At 46.5% G+C, this 19,184-nt stretch overlaps 1 long non-coding RNA gene across 2 annotated transcripts in view; it reads left to right on the top strand.

Moving 5' to 3' along the window:
- The first annotated feature begins 920 nt into the window (after nt 1–920).
- The window catches only part of LOC147035481 (uncharacterized), a 61,746-nt gene continuing 43,482 nt past the window's right edge, over nt 921–19,184 (top strand). For both annotated transcript variants that reach the window (XR_015062187.1, XR_015062178.1), the window contains exon 1: nt 921–1,211. This is a non-coding gene — a long non-coding RNA (uncharacterized LOC147035481). The remainder of the gene's footprint in view (nt 1,212–19,184) is intronic.

The raw sequence follows: 19,184 nt of genomic DNA, 5'->3' as shown, positions 1-19,184 counted from the left end.
AGAGAGTGTGGAAGGTGTTTGGACCACAATGAAGTCGGGTAAGGAAGAATTGACGGATAAAATAACGGCAGTTGGACCAGAAGTGGATAAACTCGGACAGGGGATGACGGAAATTAAGAAAGGACAATGGCAATTAAAAGTGTAGATTGGGAAAAACACAAACACAATACAAAATTTAAAACAAGGCCAGCAGGAAACAAAGGGGAAATTGGGGGCCGTAAAGGAGGAGTGTAAAATGAGACACGAAGAAATTATGAAAATGGTTAAAGAGATGGGAAGGATGGTCGAGAGGAAGAATCAGGAAATGGGGGAGCGATTAAAGAAACACGAGGACGAGACAAAGGAGTGTTTTAGCATAGCAAAGGGGGAATTAACAGACACAAAGGGAGATAGAACAGGTAAAGGATGAATTACATCAAGTAAAAGAGGAGCAAACACAGGTAGAGGGGAAGGTAAGGGACATTGAGGTTGAGCTTGTGGAGTGTCTTGAGACCCGATGTAAGGGTCAGGCCGGCCTCCTTCAGGAACAAAGGGAGAGGATATGGTCCCTCGAGGCAGACCGTGACCAGGTGAGTCCCGTAAGACTGTGCCAGGTGGAGCGGTTGCATGGTGCGAGAGACCACATACCTAGCTTTGGGGGGGGGGTGGAGGGCTAACCCAAGTGTGCTAACCCAAGTCCCCAGTGTGGTTGTGCCGGAGTGTGTGTGTGTCAGAACGTGAGTGGAGTGCAAATGACATGGCTTGGATGAGTGCACGTGAGAAAATGGGACACGGACCGACCCTGACGGGAGTCGTGGGGAGTGTAACGGACGGGAGTGACGAGCCTTCTGAGCCGGACGGAGTTATTTCGGAAACCGCGCCGGCTCCGCGGGACTCTGCGTGCGAGATCCGGTCCGTGTTTTGCAAACCGCCCAAGCGTGTGCGATTGCACGATGAGGAGCCGGCGTTGAAACGATCCGCGCCTGGTACAGCACCAGAGCACGGACGGTTAAAATGGAAGCGAACTGAAGGATTGATTGAATTTGGGAAAAAGTATATCCCCGTGTGAGCACGTGTACGGGGGCCGACGTGCTGCGCGCCGCGAGTGGAGTTCGCGGGACGCGCGGAACGAGTCCCGACGACGTCATCACCGGGCCCGTGTGCGTGGCAAGCCTCGTGGAGCGGGCCGTTCGTGAGCGACGTCAGCGGGGATCTCGGAGCACGAAGGGCAGGTGTGTAACGCACGGCGGTTCACATGATGGATAGCCCGAAAACGAGCATTTAATGTAATTCACGGGGCGACATTACGCCCTCATGCATCGGTAAAATGGAGGCGACGAGCGTGCTGTCGACCACCGCCATGGAGGCGTAAGGCTCGCCAGGACTGTCCACGAGTCGACGAAGCCCGGCCAGGGTGTGGAGAACATCCTCGTCGGCGCAAAGGAGCTTGAGTAGACGGTCGGCCAAGACTATCTCCGGGGTCTAAAAATTAGTCCCATAGGCATTTCTTGTTAAAAGTGATTATGCTTGTCCGAAAGTAAGATGATAGGGTGAAGCTTCAGAATATTCCCCATACCATCTCGAACTTTGACCTTTGAGGTCAAAGGTCAAGGTCAAATGCCAAATTCCTCATTTTTTGGTTATAGCGAATTTCGTTTCAGCATTGCCACATCTATATGCCTGTGTTTGAATTATTCGCCTAGGCTACTGTCCTTTAGTCTCAGCAATAAATTTAGACTCGAGATTTACTTGAAAACATGAAAGGCCACAATTGTAACATGGCCATTTTCTCGAATTTCTGAAGATGGACGCATGTAATCTTCTCACGTGAGTTCTCAACTCGTAAGATGAACTCATGTGAGATCAAAACGTTGTATAAGAGAGTTGGCACATAAGAGAATGTTTGAAATATAATTTGCTCACCCATATAGCTGTAGTTAGTGGTAGTCATTATTGCAGTTGACAGCGTCACACCCGCATGCTGGGATACAGTTCTGGTGAGACTTGCTGCACGTACATGCACTCATTCGACACTTGCTTTTACACGCATAAGTGACTAGTTCAGTACAAGAAGCTGGAATGGCGGGGAGTCGCATCCACACGATCTTAAGTCCAGAGTCTATTAGCTTCCAGCTCACCCGTCTCTTCTGGAGCTTCAACCGCTATCCGAGGTTTATCAGCCTGGTACCAGATTTTCGCCTGATGATTAGACCTGATATGATGGACCTCGAATGTGTCGATAGTTGGCGGTAGCTTTTCGAAATCCCGGAGACCTTTTTCGAACATCTGGGATTTGGCAGAGAGCAGATCGTCAGCGTTGTCCACTCCATACAAATGGCACAGGAACTTTTCAGCCTCGTCAGTGGATCCATCATGCCCAATATTCGCCGGTAGCTCCGGCTGTTCCACGTACACTTTCCAGCAGCTCCGTTTCCCGTATCCGTAGAACGAAGACGTCACATCACATCCGGTAAAGGCATGAAATCCGAGCAGATTGTTCCTGACAGGACACGATAGCTTTTGTACAATTGGTGCAATTTGGTAGTAGACACGTTTTTTGCTAGTCCCACTTTTCATCCACAGATCAACGTTTGCATCACCGAAGAAATGTATGAGGAGTAATAATACATCTGTATCCTTGCTCTCCATGACCACTCTCTTGTATTTCTCCCTTTGCTATGCACATACCGGGGATGGTATGGGGGACGGTATGTGCTGCATGTGCGACCATGCGCGTATCGGCCTCTTCATGGTTCGCGGCCAAATCAGTAATTTGGCCACGTGTAGTTGACTTCACCATCTCCAGTTCAGCGAAACCTCCCCCTACAATCAGCTCGCAAGACTGTGGGTAATTCCGATCGGTCGAAATGAGGTACTCAGCGACGAATTTAGCGAGGTCAGCTTTGTTCTGGTCCAGGGCTATGAATCTGTCCCATACCTCTGGCAGTGGTACATCTCCTCGATCAATGATTTTTCGGATTGGTCGCTACTTCTGCCCATGCTTTGATCTAGTTGCCGATTTTATTGACCCTGTTCCGATGTACCGATCGAAGACGATGTCGATGCGAGTGAATGACTGGTGAAATAGCTTTACAATCCTCTCGTGATATGTACGACCAAGGTCAGCAAACGTGCGACAATGAGATGGCTTGTTTGTCTGATTCATCTGTCCGTTTCTCTTGACTAGCGACGATGGAAGCGACGAAAGTTCATGCTGAAGAATCCTGGACATATCGACACATCGTCCAGCTCTGGTTGCATTGAACAACCTCTGTATGAGTTTTGCGTCTGCCTTGATGAATTTCTTCTCGGCTGTTGAGGTCAGAGCTGTGCTTTTGTAGAGATGAGCAAAGGATTTGGAATTGATCCTCGACAGCGTATCAAAGAAACCCGTCTCTCGAGTTACCAGCCTCTCATCCACAAAACTTTGTAACCTTCGAAGACCTCGCTCATAGGCTGACAACAGGGAAGTTTGTGTTCCCATCGTGGCGAGATCGTTTGTTGTCAAAGATACAAGTGTAGGTTCCTGCGATTCCTCCACCAGGTCTGGTGATTGTGCCGGTGGGAGTGTATCCGCTGCTTGGAAAATACGGAATCGCTCAAACTGGTCCATCAGATTTTGAACATTGCCTTCATCATGCCTTAGACGTCCAGGCATAGCCTCCTTTCTCGTAGATATCGCCTCCTCTACGATCTCGTCATCGATCAGTTTTAGGAGCCGTTTGGTATCTAGGGCAATTTCGGAGCGCTCACACCACGTCAAGCAGAATCGATCCCTTGCAGTATCATTCCTGGTGATTCCGATTATGCCATTCGATATCTTACACATGCGGTTTGATCCATTCTGTAGCTTGATCGACTGGCACATAGCTGAACGGACGTTTGCTGCGTTGTACCACAAAGTTCCCGGAGAGAAATGCACTGTATTCATCAGGCGCTGTATTCTCCAACATTTTCATGTCGGAGAGATACACCGGTCCCCATCTCACATAATTTGTGTGGTCATACGCACATAGCCACAGTAACATCTGTGCGAACGATTTTAGGTGCGCCTGTCAATCTCCCTCTCTATTCGCACGGATGAATTCCAAAAGTGTGCTGACAATTTTGATGTAATTCGTCCAAAATTCAAAATTGGGATCAGTTGCGCGGCATCGGTCAAATTCGTCCAATTTCGTCAATACGTCTGATCTTTTGCTGGTTTGTCTCAAAGCTCAGATGGCATGGCTCAGTGCATCGGATTTGCAGAGACGACCATCTGCACTGCGACATTTGTTCCTAACTTTCTCAGCCCATGTCTTGATAGCCTCGATCGAAGTGATTGTTGCGATATCATTACTTCTATTTCGTGATTTTTTGAGAAAATCGATTTGGTTGCGCTTGGTATGGGGAAAATTCTCAACAACAGAGATATTTTCTACCTTTTGGCACCCCATACCAGTTTTTAACATCAAATGCCTGCGGGGTGTCACGATAGGTTCGGTTGGCCGGCTGTCTACCAGGAGTTTTTCCGTAATACTGTTCACAAACAAACAAACAAACAAACAGACGGGTGAAAACAGTAACCTCCGTCCATCTTCGATGGCGGAGGCTAATTACCGCACATATGATACATCACTATGACGTCATATCAATTTTATGACGTCATTCCTATTTTTTGACATTTTTTGTTTCACAACCCATAGTTTTCATCGGATCTTCGTGAAACTTGCCATGTATATGTAGAAAGCCCACGCGCAGGCAGTAACCATCAACGTTTTTGGAAATTCTTCCTAGAAAAAAAGTTGATGTCATATCGCCGCTTATGGAAATCGCCTATACCATTATCTCCGAACTTGGCAAGCTGTTTGAATTTTGTTTGCGGGAATCAAGCCGGGCATTAGTACAGATAACACAGGTCTGCAAAATGGAACTTTTTAAAAATTGTTTTGATATTTTTATGTTACTTTATATATTTTTGGGGTGCTAATTCGAAATATCAAAACAGTTTTTCTCCATCACGTAAGGTTTTCTTACAAATTGATGATGAAATATACAAGAATTTTAGGTAAATTCCCATATGGTAAGACAAAAGAAACTGATAAAAATAAATTTGGTACTCTATTTAGCAAAGAGAAATGGCACAAATGCAATTAAAAAGTAAGACAATAGATTCTTTACAAGTGTTCCAATCATTTTTTTAGGTTCAGCATCTCAAAATCTCTTCTTTCTCACTTCAAAACTACACCTGGAACTTTTTCGTTTGTGAGCATTTGGTGGACTTTCACGATGCAACATCCAGCAGTAGTCTGCCATCATACTGACATTCCATCTTCCCTGATATCTTCTTTCCATCTCCTTCATATCTTGATGAAACATTTCCCCTTGTTCTTCACTCACATCCCCTAGATTTTCCGGAAAGTAATCCAAATGGGCATGTAGGAAATGAACTTTAAGGCTCATTTTACATCCTAAGGCCTCAAACTTTTCTAGCATTCTTCCCACGATGTCTTTGTAGTTTTGATCCTTGTAATTACCCAAGAAGTTCTTCATCACATCTTTCAAACTAATCCATGCATCTTTTTCAGGATCACTAAGAGAGTTTTCAAAATTTTCATCCTTGACGAGTTTTCTTATATCTGGTCCAACAAATACACCCTCTTTAACCTTGGCATCTGATAGAGCAGGAAACTTACTACGCAAATACTTGAAGCCTTCTGCATCCTGTGGCAAAGCTTTTACAAATTGCTTCGTCAGGCCAAGTTTTATATGTAGAGGAGGCAAAACAACCCTTTTCGGATTCACCAAGCTTTCTTGAAGGATATTATTTGTCCCTGGTGTAAGCGTATCCCGACTTGGCCATTGTTTTTGAGACCAATGGAGGTCCCTGGCTCTATTATCCCACTCACACAAGAAACAAGGAAACTTTGTGTAGCCTGACTGTTGTCCAAGTACCATGCAAATTATCTTCAAGTCACCGCAAATCATCCAGTTGTGATCTTTGTATTTAATCATGTTTAAGAGTAACACCAAATTTTCATGTGTCTCCATCATGATCACTGAGTGTCCAACAGGGATTGAAGCATATTTATTACCATTATGCAAAAGAACTACTTTAAGACTTCTCTTTGAAGAGTCAATAAAGAGTCTCTATTCATCAGGGCTGTAACTTATGCCAAACGTTTCTATTAGTCCTGGTGGATCTGTAATAAACCAAATCATTTTTTGAGCAAAATACAGAACAAACACTTTTTCTCGGTTACGATACCAAGAGAATGATGCACCAGGAGCTAAAAGACTCTTGGATTTAAGTCTGGAGCCTAAAAGCTCTGCTGACACCTTTGCAAGTCCCAAGTCCCTCACTAGATCATTTACTTCACACTGTTTGAATAGTTGAGGTTCTTCACTTTTACCACTGTTGAAGTCTACATCATCATTGCTATTGCTGCTTTCTGACTCAGAACTTAAGTGTATGTCTTCAAGGTTTCCTGGTGGTGATGGGACTGGAACATCTGGTCCATGGGCAACAGGTCACAGTGCAGATGGGAGATTTGGATAAACAATGTTTTTCACACTCTTTGAATTGTGTCCTTGTACCTTACATGAGCAAAAGTAGCAGTCATCACTGTGATTTTTAGGCTCTCTCCATATCATTGGAACCCCAAAACGAAAAGACTTCTTTGTACATTTTGTCCATTGTCTTAGATCTTCAACACAAATTGAGCAGACCTTATGAGGAGCCCATGTCTTATCTTGGTCTCCTAATTTCACACCAAAGTAGGCATAGTAAGATTTTTTTACCAAAGTAAGTAATGTATCTCTGACGTTTCTTAGTCATAAACTCGCCACAAATGTAACAAAATTTGTCCTGGCTGGTTGCACATCCTCTAGAAGCCATTGTTGTTTCCAATCATCTACAGATCTGTAAAGAAAAAGTAATGGGATTAGAGAAAGGGGATATTGCATAAGGATAAAATAGTAAAACACAATAATCAAACTCGGGCACACTGGTAAAACGCAATGATCGATTTTGTGAAGAAACTATAAGTGATAGGATAATTTATTTGTCATTTTTGAAATCAGCAGGTAAAAATTGATCAAAATCACCCAATAAATATGAAACAATTTTCTGGTCGCAGACCTGTGTAATTTATCGCAAACCTGATACATCACAATGATGTCATATTCGTTTTTATGACGTCATCATTTAAGAGGATGAGGATCTTAGCTCATTTGAGCTTGTTTCTACAACACTTCCATGACCTAATCTGATGAAAACTCTCTCAAACAATAATAATAATGATAATAATAATAATAATAATAATAATAATAATAATAATAATAATAATAAAAACGATCTCTTATAATGCTTCATCTTCCTCTTTCACACATGTGGTTCTCTTTATTGTATCATAATTCACTACTCTTCTGCTATTTTAACAGATTGCTCTCAATTCGACCTTTCCTTCATACCTTGCCTAAAAAATCCAACTGTTACAGCGTTTCTTCGCTCCATTCTCTGAATTCGCCTTTATTGCATCCATCAAGAATTGTGTTAAATCGCATCTGTGACCTAAAACTTTTTAAAACCCCAGTTTGCTATGAATGTTCACTTTCCATCAACCATTATTTTTTTCCAACTTCAGTGCCAACTCACTCCTCTCACACCTCACTCTCAAAGCAACCATCCCACTCTTCTCCCTCCAAGCCTCCCTCTCACCTCTCTCAAAAACTCCCCCCTCACCTTTCTCCCACCATTCACCCCCCTCACTCACCCTTCTCAAAGTTTCCCCCCTCTCATCCTCAAAGCTGCCTCCTTCCACTGCCCTCTCACCTCCATCTCTTCACTGCACCTCCTCAAATCCTCAACTGCCTTCTTCCCCCTCTCTTGTCCCCCTCTCCCCCAGCACCACAGAGCCTTTTCTCCTCCTCATCCAGCCCCTCTCCTAGCTATTCTGCAATCCCCCACAATCTTTCAACAACCCTCCTTACCTCCCCCCCTCCTCCCTTGTCCTACCCTCACCCTCCTCTCCCACCCCCTGCACCCAAAGCCTCCTCCCCTCCCTCTTCATTAACAGTGTGGACCTTAAATATCCGGGGCCTTCGCTCAAACCTTTCAGATATTTCCATACAGGTTGCCACTGACAAACCAGACATAATCTGCCTAACAGAAACTTTCCTCCCCCAAAACGTGTCTGACTCTCAAGTATCTCTCCCTGGTTACTCCCTCCTCCGGTATGACAGACCGAAGCCTCGTCCTGGTGGAGGTGTTGCTCTCTTCATCAAAGACTCTATTCCTCACTCTCCATGCACTGCCCTCGCTCCCCAAAACACCCCCAGGAATACCTCTGGCTACCGCTTCCCCTCCACTCCCACCTCATGTTTATATGTGTACTGTACCGTCCACCTAACAGTGATGACTGCATCTACACCTCACTAACCGAAAACATGGACCAACTTCTATCTTCTCATCCAAACTCTCTCTTCCTCATATTGTTACAAATCTAGAAACCATGCGCACTCAACATTCAGGTCCTAAAGTTAGTTATGCCGGTAAGTACGTGTGAGATAGGTCTCTTTCCTTTTTGTCTAGTGGGAGACTCGAAAACGTGTGTTGTGACGTCTTTAGTTAGGTTATTACATCCCATACATCTACCATCCCATCTGCGTGACCCAACCAGCCCATCACGCTCCATCCCCACAGACGAACTCCTCTGGTATGACGATTTTCTCAGGACAGATCCTGTTACTCTCGGCGTGAGCGAGGCCACGTGGCCACGAGGAATATTCGGGGCTACCGAGCAGAGGCCACGGCTCCGCCTCGGAAGGGTGCGGCCATAGGCCAATGAGGGACGGACAGCGAGATGATTCTCGCCAAGGCCCCGCCCCGTAAGGGAGGAAATATAGCCTCTGAGCAGTGCCAAAAGAGTGGTGGAAAACGGGAGTGGTGTGGACGGAAGGTCGTGTGTCGTTGACGTTGGCGTTGGCGCGAAGAGTTCGGTGGACAAGAGTTCTGTGGACAGGAGTGGAGTGAATGAAAGGAGCCGTGGTTGTTGTTTTGCGCTTGTCGGTGGATACATGGAGAAGGTGGTTTTGTCGGCACGTGGACGGATCGGAGTTCGAGTGCCACGACGATTCGCCATGCGGGTTCTGTCCTGAACCACGAGCCTGATACGAGCTCCCGGACCGCGCCTCGACGACAATTAGCCCCCAGGTGCCGCATTTCCTAGCATGCTTCCGTGCGACGGCAGGTACTCTTTTATTCTGACCTCCAGCTCGTCTCTCCTCACGGCTGCGAGGGGAACAATAAAATCCTGGTTTCTTTTCTTTTGTGTGTGTGTGTCTGTGGGCCCCGTCTGTAAGTAGGATTGTATAAGTGCTTTCCTTTCCTTGTACATTACATTTCTTTATTCGTGATAACTCTGCTATTTGTGTGCTTCCCCTCCCTGATTATTGTTATAAATAAACCCCTGTTAAATGTACCAGCTCGTTTTCTGTGCTTTCCTTCATTGGCCGAGCAAGGTGCGTATTGAGAGATAGTAAAGCCGTTCGTGCTGTAAATTGTTCATTTGGTCCGGCACGGCTTTGGTAACTTCCGCTCAGTTATGCCGGATCCGAGTCGGTGATAGCGACTTGATTCGGACAAAGTCGGCTGAGGGTGTGGTTTCCCTGGTAGTTGGACGACATGGGTATTTAGGTATATTGAAATTAGGCAATTAACTCGACCCCATGCCATCGAAATATTGGCGACCACGGTCCTCGAAGTGACCCGTGACCTTTCGGACTTATCCGAGAGTCACGACCTAAACTCCGGGTGTTCGGTGGGAGACGACTCCACTGCTCCACCTCATGGCCGTTTATCGCCATCGAACCCCGGCCCACAACAATATGTGGCGACTTCAATTGTCATCATGCCAGTTGGCTAGGTGTGGGTACCTCTCTCACCTGTCATGGCACTTCAGCAAAAGCTTTCTGCGACTCATTGGGACTGACTCAATCGGTCACCTTCCCAACCCGGATCTCAACCAATGGTACTCCATCTCTTCTGGATCTGATTTTGACAAATTTCCCTGACAATATCTGCTGCTCTTCCTTCGCTCCAATCGGTTCTTCTGACCACGTCCTTGTCAAAGTGGACAACTCTCTGGCTATTATCAGAGAACCACCTCACCACCGTCGAGTCTTGCATTTCACTCAAGCCGACTGGCAGGGTCTCCAAGCAGCCATTAAACTTACAGACTGGTCTCCTATCGCTACTTTCTCCAACATCAACTCATCCTGGTAATTCTTTCAAAGAAACTTGCTCTCCCTCATGCACAGATTTATCCCTTCTCGTCTTCAGTTGTCCTACCCTTCCTCCCGCCCTTGGTTCACTGAAGCTTGTGGTGAGGCAGTTGTCCTGAAACAACTTGCCTTTGCCTCATGGAAAGCAAACCCAACTGAGGGTAATCTCAGTTCCTTCCATAAAGCTCGGAACAAGTGTGTATCTACCCTCAGGAGAGCCAGAAAACAACATCTTTCTAAGCTCAATTCTGAACTTTCAAACCTCTCTCCCTTCTCAAAATCCTGGTGGCATCTAATCAAATCTGTTTCCGATGTATGTTCCCCCTCCATCCCATCCCTTACCTCAAATGGCCGCACTGCTGATACCGCACGTGAAAAGGCTAAATGCCTAAACTCGGTGTTTGCAGCTAAATCTGGTGTTCAAAATCCATCGCTTTCTCTACCCACCTTACCCAGTCGCACCCAACTGTCCCTGGACTCTGTCCTTTTCTCCTGACAAGGTGGAGAGATTGCTGTCAAACCTCGTCTCAGATTCTGCAACCGGTCCAGACGGAATCAGCCCACGTGTCCTAAAAACCTGCTCTTCTGCTCTTGCTCACCCTCTCTCTGTTCTATTCACCCTCTCATTTGCTCAAGGTCATCTGCCATCTGCTTGGAAATCTGCTAACATCACCGCCCTGCATAAAAAGGTGCAAATACAGATCCCTGCAACTCCAGACCAATCAGCCTTCTCCCAATCAAAAGCAAGGTTATGGAATCCATCATCGCTTCCGACATCAAATCCTTCCTCTTCTCCAATGGCTTGATTTCCGATCACCAATTTGGTTTCAGACCAGGTCACTCTACCCTGGATATGCTGCTTCTGCTCTCCCAACAATGGATGGAGGTCCTCAATGCCAGACAGGAAATCCGAGCCGTATCCCTGGACATATCACGTGCTTTTGACACGGTCTGGCACACTGCCCTGCTCACCAAACTCTCTTCCTATGGTATCCAAGGCCATCTCCACTCATGGATCGCAGACTTCCTATCTTCTCGCAGTCAACGTGTGGCCCTAAATGGAGTTCTTTCATCCCCTCTTCCTGTCCAGGCTGGAGTTCCTCAAGGTAGCGTTCTGGGTCCTGTTCTTTTTCTGGTTTTCATGAATGATCTCTCTGACGCTCTGGAAAATCCTCTTTACCTCTTTGCTGATGACTCCACCCTCTGCCCGCCATCGGTCATCCCTCAGACCGGCAAGCAGCAACTTCTTCGCTCACTGATGATCTGGATAAAAATCACAAACTGGTTCAACACGTGGAACATGTCTTTCAATCCGGACAAATCCCACACTCTCACTGTCTCTCCGAAAGGACCGTTTTGAAAACCCCGCCATCCACTTTCTCAACAATCCTCTGGAAGAAGTCCTTTCTTTCAAGCTTCTGGGTCTCACTATCTGCCATGACCTTTCCTGAGAAAGCCACATTTCAAACCTCGCCTCCAAAGCCAGTCGCCGACTGGGAATCCTCCGTCGTGCAAAGTCCTTCCTCGGCCCACCTGAGCTCCTGATCACTTACAAAGCTTTCGTCCGCAACCTGATGGAGTACTGCTTTCCTCTCTGGGCTGGTGCTCCTGCCTCCCATCTTTCTCGGTTTCATGCTGTGGAAACCAAGGCATTTCGGATCATTGGCATCTCCCGCAATGAGGCTGAGTCTTTGGGCCTCTTACGCTCTCTCACCGCAGGCTGGTCGGTGGTCTTTCTGTCTTCTACTGTTTCCTCTCCAGCCTCGCCCTCCCTGCTCTCTCTGCGATTTGTCCCCACCACATTTCCGCAAGGCGCTCAAGGTCCGCCAACAACCCCTTCTGGTAAAACTACCAAAATCACGAATCACTGCTCACCTTCACTCTTTCATTCCTCTTTTCCCCCGCCTTTGGAATAAACTCCCTCACTCTATTCCTTCCCACTCTTCCCTCCAGGTCTTCAAAACAGCTGTTCACCACCATGTCTTATCATCCCCCATCCAAATCCTCGATCTTTTCTACCCCCGATAATCCACTCAAGCCCACGTCCTTCAAATTGCCTGCTTTCCTTCCTGAAAGTCCCTGTAATGTCCATCTTTTATTCCCATGTTCCCCGCCCCATCCCTCTCCCTTCCACAGATCTCCTAATGTCTCTGTTTCCCTCTCCTGCTCCTCTTGTCTCATGCCCCCCTTGCTGTGCGTTGTGTGATAGCTCTCACACGAGCCTCGACAAGGTATACAAAAAAAAACACCAACACAGGCGACGGGAATCATGGTTGCTGGAACCGATAGTTGAAAGAGACAGGCGTGTTGAAAAGCCCCGGGGATAGATTTAAGTTTAATAAATGGGAGGATAGATAGACAACGTGTACCCCTTCGCACCATCCATCCCTTCACTGTTCGTAGGCCGCTGTACTCATCTTGGAAATGCTGAAACCTGTGGGCTGCATTGAGCCTTGAGACAGATTCACTTGTCTCTTCCTCAATCCTTTCAAAAGGGATCTTGAGGATTGGGAATACATAGGACAGGTTAGTCGAACAAAGACAATAAGGGGGTTAGGGACACACATAATTATTAAAAAAAAAAAACAAGTCTAAATGTAGTTGTTTTTTTAGTTATAACCTAATGGGGGTGGGTATGGACAAGGACAAGCATAGACAAATAGGTTGGGGGGAGACCATAGGGCAGGACCGAGCCCGTCTTCTGACCGGCCAAAGCCACCGACCTCCCACAACCTCACGAAACCACACCGAGGCCGGCCAGCTTCCTGTGCCGACCTGTTGTGCTGTTGCACCTTACCTGGTCTGCATTTGCCATGCCTTTATCTGCCTTTGCCTTGACTCCATTTGCCATACCTGCCCATGCCTTTATTTGCCTTGCCATATCACTCAACATTCCCATGTGTGCCAGGACCATCAGCGTGGGAGTATTTGCAAGGACTGCCATGCAGGCAGCCGCGTTACCGGGGACTGCATTTGTGGAGCCTGGACATCTATCTCCTTGTGTATAAAGGCCAGTTCAAATGGACTGTGGGACGGCATGTGGCCTGCCGTGTTAGGGTGAGTTGCCTCACTTTCCGCACGTGCAAGAAGTTGCCTCGCCAGGGCGCGGCCCGGGGGTTTTTGCAGGACGATTCATGTGCCAATTTCGGTGTGGGCGATTCGTGTCATGTCGTGGGGTCGGAGAGGAGTATTGCCGCTGTCTGGGATGGCTTTGCCAGAAACGAAGTGAGGCGGTTTCCAGGTGAGTTGCAGCCAGGAAAAAAAGGCCATTGAGGCCCTGAAGGCGCCTGATGGTTGATTTCCTGCTGCTGTACTCATCCCCGAATGTTACCTTCATTGTCTTCCCATAAGTCACAGGTCCTGAGCCTGGTAATGTAAATATTAGAAATGTATATAGTTCAAATCCACCTGTTTGTTTGTTTAGTTCAAATTGCCGGCAATGTAGATAAGTTGTCCATATGAGTCTGTTAGTTTAGTTATGCAACGCACTAGGTTATTTATTTTTGGGACATGTATTCGAAATGTCGCACTCCATAGGTAAAATAGGTAAAATCCTTAGGTAAAATGTACTCAGGGAACCTACACCTACAGTGCCACACGAAGGTTAACGACTCGGGTCGAGTCTAGCAAAAGGGAGGGGGGTAGTGTTGCGGTTCTCGGAACCGCATGCATCCAACAGATAGTGGTCCCAAGACAGTTATTCCATTATTATACGTGTAGGTCGTCCCTTTCCTTTTGTCTAGCAGGACAACAAGGGAGTACATTGCAATGATCTAATAGCTTGGTTTGCTTAAATCATATTCTTCTTCATTTCGTACCCACTCTTCTTTTCATCTGATTATTCCTGAGGTAAATCAGCCACGTGCGCCTTCGCTGTGAGGTGGGCCCTCATTGAGGCCTGCGCATGCGGCGCCGATGTGAGGAAACTGCAGCGCAGAGCCCTCGTTCCCAAGCGATCCCTAAACCCAACGTGTGCAGCGAGTCATATAGTGTGCTTAGCAGTGCGGGATTATCGACTCGAGTTTCTGATGATCTGGGGAAGATTCCCGGTTGCATTAAAAAGGCATACGAATGAATACCTCTTAAAGGCCCTGTCACACCTTGACGTTTTAGCAGGCGTATGGCAAGGTATCAAAATGTATGTAAAACGCTGGCGTTTTATTCATATTTTCCAGTTTTTTTAATGTTTAACATTTAATGTTTTTAATAATTTTCCAGTTTTTAACGCTGGCGCTGAACATATTGATGTTTTTTTTCCAGTTTTGGACGTATTCATAACGAGTTGGACGTATGCATAACGTGTTAGTAACGTACACAGAACGTTTCGATAACATATAGATAACTTTTATCAACGAATGCTGAGCATGTTGTCGGCGTTCACAACCTATGCCCAACGATAGTCTAACGTATGCATAGCACGCGGCAGCGTATCGCCGACGATCACGTGGCTTAAGCTATTAATAGGCTGCGGCTCGACGATTCAAATCATAACCGCACTAGACATCGAAGAGTCAAGCTGCTGTCACACCTTGACGTTTTAGCCAGCGTATGCCAGCGTATGAAAAATTTTCCGAATACACTGGCACACGTCGAATACGTTATGGGTAAGTTTTGTATACGTTAAGAGCACGCTGAAGCACGCTGGCATACGTCGTAGTACGCCGAGTACGTGGACAAATTTTCAGCATGTTGAAAATTTTTTGACGTATGTCAGCATATGACTCACACGTTCCGCATATGCTGGCCATAAGTTATAGGCACGTTACGCGATCGTTGACACACGTCGACACACGTTACTTGTAAGTTACTCATAAGTCGGAACATGTTGAGGTAATGTTTAGCGTCAGTGTTCCAGACTCCCTGTTTTTTTTTTTCTTCTTCACCATTACGGTGATGTTGACACTTCGATTTCTAGTGCGGTTATGATTTAAATCGTTGAGCGGCAGCCTATTAAATATATTATATTATAACCGCACTAGAAATCGAAGTGTCAACATCACCGTAATATCGAAGAAAAAAAATTAAATAATAAACCAGGAAGTCTGGAACACTGATGCTAAACATTACCTCGACGTGTTTCGACTTATGAGTAACTTACAAGTAACGTGTGTCAACGATCGCGTAACGTGCCTACAACTTATGGCCAGCGTATGCGGAATGTGTGAGTCATACGCTGGCATACGTCGAAAAATTTCAAGCATGTTAAAATTTGTCGACGAGCTCAGCGTACTACGACGTCTGCCAGCGTACTACGACGTCTGCCAGCGTACTACGACGTATGCCAGCGTGCTCTTAAAGTATACAAAACTTACCCATAACGTATTCAACGTGTGCCAGCGTTTTAGACAAATTTTTCATACGTCGACATACGCTGGCTAAATCGTCAAGGTGTGACGGCCTTAAGAGGCTGCACGAATGGTGTTTTTCACAACACAGGAAACACAGCCAGCATGACGCCACGCTGCACAGAACGCATACGGAGGCCAATAAAGACGACTCCACGCAATGTTGGGCGGGATACGAGTGTGCAGAGTTGAAGCGGCTCGTTCCTTTTCAACCTCAATAGCCAACATATTGGTGTTCACCCCGTGCACACGCTAGCGGAGTCGTGCGAACGCGAGTGCTGGCCATGTGCGTAATGGCCGAACCGCGCGCACTGTATGGAATGTGTTCAAAGGCAGACACGTACGCCGCTCGCGCAACATGCATGGATTTATCCATGATGATGTGCCTTCGGCCCTCGTTGGCAGCAGCAGATTCTCCACGGATGGTGAACGTCTTCTCGTCTCTATGGCCAGAGAAGCTGAAATCGAGCTGGGGAATGTACAGTGTGGGCCAGATTGGCGCGCTCGTAGCGAGCGCATTGATCGGCGCTGGTTAAACGCCCGAGCCGGCATGTGGGACTCTTGTCCGGTCGCCAGGGCGCGGCCCGGGGTTTTTTGCAGGATGATTCGCGTGCCAATTTCGGTGTAGGCGATTCGTGTCATGTCGTGGGGTCGGAGAGGAGTATTGCTGCTGTCTGGGATGGCCTTGCAAGAAACGAAGTGAGGCGGTTTCCGGCCAAAGTTAGCGGGCCACGTGAGGGGTCGGGTCCAATCGGAGCGTCCGATTCAAGTGATGACGTTTCGATTTGGGGTGGCCCTCCCCCCCCCCCCGCGCGTCTGGTCCTATAAAGGTCAGAGCAGGCCCTCCGCCTTTCTCTCTCTCTCTTTCTCTTTCGCTCGCTCGATCGGGCCTTGCCCTCCTCCCTCGGCACGACCTGCCTCATGCTGTCTGGACTCTGCCTCCTCATCTCCGCCCACACGACGTCAACACCATCTACCTACCTGGTCCCACCCACCACTCCATCCACGCACCTTGGACTCCGCCCCTTCTCCACTCAAGCCCCGCCCACACGAACACGGTCTCCACACGCTCTGCTGAAGCCAGAAACGACGTGCCAGCTGTCGGGTGCCACACTACGGAGAGCACCCCCCCTCCCCCAACGAAATGTATTGGGGGCGCGTCGTGCTATCAAGCACAAAGGTACCAAGAACGTAGCCTCAACTCCTTTCCCTTCCTGGTTCAAAACTTTCTCTTCATCTGGTTGTGTGTGTGTGTGTGTGTGTGTGTGTGTGTGTGTGTGTGTGTGTGTGTGTGTGTGTGTGTGTGTGTGTGTGTGTGTGTGTGTGTGTGTGTGTGTGTGTGTGTGTGTGTGTGTGTGTTTGCGCCTGTCTGCTTAAGTAAGACTACAGAAGATCATTGTAATTATTATTTTCGCGTTAAGTCTGCTCTGTGTCCGCTTTTGTAAGTTGCTTGTTTATTTGCTGCACCACACCTCTCTCCCCTTTCTCTGCACAACACACCCCAATAAATCCTGATTGTGCCACATACTTTTCCTCGCCCATTGTTAATAAATTATTATTAGGAATGTTCCCAGCTCGTCTTTGTGGTTTCTTTCGTTGATCCAGCATGCTCCAAATCCTTAGCCTGGACTTATTAAATCCTTATTAAACCTGGACTTATCCAAAGCTTAGCCTGAACTTTATTCCCAACGATCTGTTTCTTTTAGCTGGTACGTCCTTGGTAGTGTCGCTCGGCTGCATCCGATCGGGAAAAGTGATCCGGTTCGGACAAGGCGTACTTAGGGCGTGTTCCCCGGTAATTAAGCCACGTGATTAATTAGGTAACCCATAGACGGGAGTTCCCGAGGTCACGCGGTTGAGTTATTGGCATTCTCAGTCAATTAAGCGACCCGCCGCGTCACGGAATTATCCGTGTACAACGGCCTACAATTCCAGGGAGTCTGTTGGGAACCGAGATAGCTTAGTGGTAAATCCCCCACCTAGTGGTCTTCTCACCCAACCCCCGGCCCGCAACAGTATATTTGAAGAGAGATTCCATTCCACTCACTCGTGGCCTGTCAGTATTGACTCTCCAATCGGCAAACGTAATGAGTTCTGACTTTGTTATTGTGAGAGACCTGAGAAGCATATTTTATCCTGTAGACAATTTAAATCTTTATCTAAACTCTATCTCAGTGATGTGAACCATTCCTTATAGTGACTTTAGCCAAAGCTTTACAACAGATTCCAGTCTTCCATGCTGCTTAAAAGCATTTGAAAGCAAATAAAGAGAAATGAGTACATAATTTGTGGACAAAGAACACTTATCTCAATTTGAAAAATATTTGTTTCAGCATGATCAATACAGAAACACCAGTGTTTTGCGATAGTCATGTGATCCACAGAGCTTTCTATCACCATATATGTCCATGCTCACATTTCACAAGATGGAATTAATTATTTTACTTCCGCACAACTAACGCATCCCCACCGCACCAAAGCAATGCACTTCACGAATGGCCGAATTAAAGGAAACCACGCTTGAGTGAACATCATATATCTAACTCTCAGTGAAGAACTAAATCGTTAAAACAAATCTGTTTGTGCAGTTTTTAGTTCCTGCAAGCGGTTTATTCAAACACCGATCCAAAAGAGTTTGTGCGCACGTGCAAGAAGGTGATTTATCCGATGACACATATTCTTAAGAAATAAGAATTTTATTGAAAAGACAGAACAACCTGCATGAAGAACCATAGACGAAACACAGATTGAAACAATGAATAAATGTAAATAAATAAATTCACGCAAGTACAGGAATATAAAAATAAGGTGTCATGAGTTCCCAGCCAAACTCACTCACAATGACGGTGGGGATGGGGGTGGGGGGAAGGTCTTTCAAAGGATATTGGGATGCCAGCAGGCTTCACTGGGCAGGACCCTAGAGCGAGCAGCACGGGCAACACGGGTCAGTCCCAAAAAAACCACGGCAGCAAAGAGAAGGGCCTTCTAATCCCCTGATCTGAGCCTTTCCACAACTTTATTCCAGAGGTCTTTTGAAAACTCCTTGGTGCTTATGGTTGAGTCTTTGCTGTGAAATGCACTACCCAGCAGAGGAAACCTCCAGGAAGAGCTGATTTTATTCTGAAATAATCAGAATCACTACAATTTAATGCAGGTGGAGGCCAATTAACGTGGTGTTATTTTGAAGGTTATTGGTTACACCTGAGCGAATTTACAATTACCATTATAAGTGGGGTAGACACATATCCAACCAAGATATTCTAGTTTTATATTTTTAATTAATTCTCTGAAATTTGTAGAATTTGTTTTTCACTTGGAAGTTGTGGGTTACAATGTGGAAAAAGTCTCATTTAATGTAATTTAATTCCAGGTTATAAGGCAACAAAAGGTGAAAATTTTGAAAGGGGATGTAGACTTTCTATAGGCATTGTAACTCGTCTAGGTTCGTGGAAGAGCTAGTACACTGAACGGATCAGGACAGAACAGATAAGAACAGGAGGTAAAACACTCATACATGGGGTGGACAAGAAGGATACAGAAGGAAACTCCAAGGAGAGAAAACTGGTACATTGGAAGGAGCAGGGATTTGGCTGGAGG

This window comes from Eptatretus burgeri, chromosome 1, assembly GCF_056783735.1.
Source record: "Eptatretus burgeri isolate ZD-2024b chromosome 1, Ebu_testis_v1, whole genome shotgun sequence".
In the NCBI taxonomy this organism is placed as follows: Eukaryota; Metazoa; Chordata; class Myxini; order Myxiniformes; family Myxinidae; genus Eptatretus; species Eptatretus burgeri.
The sequence above is the reverse complement of the archived record's forward strand: the minus strand, read 5'-3'. Positions and strand labels throughout refer to the sequence as shown.